We start from the raw sequence: 1,841 nt of genomic DNA, 5'->3' as shown, positions 1-1,841 counted from the left end.
GGGGGGGGGGGGGGGGTCTTGTATCACCACCCGCCTGCTAATGGCTCGTGGAGTCATGCGGCCTAAGTTGGAATCAAAGTTTCATCAGCACTTAGGCGCCCCGCGAGAGACCGAAGGAGCCGTAACCGGCGACCGCCTCTTGTAATTTGCGTCGGGGTTCCCACGAAGAAATATCGTTCTCTTTTTGCGAGCAACGGGGTGGCTGTGGGATAGCTCGTGGGATAGCTCGACAAGGTGAAACGACCTCCGTAAAATCGAGATCCCCTGCGCCGCCGAGTGTAACGTCTACGGAAGGAGGAGGGGGAGGGGGGGCATTGTTGTTTACAGAGCGACGCGCTCCAATCCCGCGGACGCGCATTTCCTCTTGCCGATTCCGCGCGCTTCAAGTCCCCGGTTCTGCTTTGCCTCATTTTCTTTTCTCTTTCTTTTATTTATATCGTCACATCGCACCGCGAGATTGCAATTGTGCTGATAATTGGCTCGTCCAACGGAAGAGAGCGGTTTGTATCATATTTGTCTCATTTTGAGGAATGAATTGCCGACGCCGTCCCGCACGACGCGTCGCTACCGTTCATGATCGAACGAGTGATGTGATTACTGTAAATTATTCTCTTCGGGGGCCGACCTGACGGTTGTCCTCGCAAAAATCGTTTATTTTCCACACGTCGCGAGGTAACCGGATATCTTCGCGGCGAAATACACTGGTCCTTCAGACTAACGACGAGTATCTGTCCCGATGATCGATGCCGATCAAATCGCACGGCCAACCGATTCTCAATTTTCCAGACATTTATGGAGTGACGGATGCGCAAAGCACGTGACCGAGCACGTGGACGTGGGCGCCGGGAAAGTCGTCGATCTTCTCGAGTCTCATGAGACAACGCCTCGTCCCTGTTTTATGCACAGACGCATCCCGGCGCGTGACTTAGGTCGCATCGGATGGGATTAAGAGGAAGTTCCCTGCCGAAATTGCCCGCGGATTGACTGGACTGACTCATTGCCCACGTCCGATGTGAGGGCATTCCGCGAGGGCGCAGGCACCGAGGGCGCGGGGACGCGCATATAACGAGGAACTAACAGTGCCATCAAATGGCTTTCTGACGATCGTCATGGGCCTTCGAAGCTGACGAAGACACACTAGGTATGGATTACTCGAAGTTAATAACGGAATAGGAATATCGGCTTCGTCAGTCGATAAACACCGACACTAAGGAATTGAATCGCTTCAATTGACGACAATATGAGGCAACAACCATTGGTTTCTAGCAGTATATGCAATAGTTCTTTCTTTCTTTGAAAACATTGAATTTTAGTGTATAATTCGCGTGATTCAGATAAAAGTACTAATTCTCCTGGACATATACCTAATCTTGGACATTCGTATTGTTTTGGTCTTTAAATATGAATATTTAAACTTTCAACATAGAACACAACAATGATTTATAGCAGAATTTGTAGTGGTTTTTTTAAGATGGAATTTAATGCATCATTATTGGTGTGAATAAGATGAAAGAACCAATTCCCGGACAGGTACTTAATCTTGGACATTTGTATATTGTTTTGATCTTTAAATATATATATATATATATATATATATATATATATATGTGTGTGTGTGTGTGTGTGTGTGTGTGTTTTATATTAAAACGATAAAAATATCCAGGATTAAGTACGTGCCCGCACATATAAGATACTTTTACCTCATGTTTAGAGAAAAATATATTGATGACAACTATATAAGTAATAACTGTACGAATTTTATGTGTAGAATTGTAATGTGTGTGTATATAGTTTAATAAACTATATACATTATAATTCTACATATAAATATAAAATAACTA

The 1,841-nt window shown here is 44.8% G+C and overlaps 1 protein-coding gene across 8 annotated transcripts in view; it reads left to right on the top strand.

Annotated features, from left to right (window-relative positions):
• The window catches only part of LOC116849221, a 60,712-nt gene that overhangs the window by 44,727 nt on the left and 14,144 nt on the right, over positions 1 to 1,841 (top strand). For 7 of the 8 annotated variants that reach the window (XM_032826156.1, XM_032826154.1, XM_032826155.1 and 4 more), the window contains one exon: positions 787 to 1,141. The gene's annotated coding sequence lies outside the window, so the exon portion shown is untranslated. Of the gene's footprint in view, positions 1 to 18; positions 501 to 786; positions 1,142 to 1,841 lie in introns of those variants that run through there. The other variant, XM_032826153.1, reaches the window with a different exon arrangement.

This window comes from Odontomachus brunneus, unplaced genomic scaffold (genome assembly GCF_010583005.1).
Source record: "Odontomachus brunneus isolate Ranch 3 - 2012 unplaced genomic scaffold, Obru_v1 Obru_scaffold_108, whole genome shotgun sequence".
In the NCBI taxonomy this organism is placed as follows: Eukaryota; Metazoa; Arthropoda; class Insecta; order Hymenoptera; family Formicidae; genus Odontomachus; species Odontomachus brunneus.
This window is presented reverse-complemented; position numbering and strand designations above follow the sequence as displayed.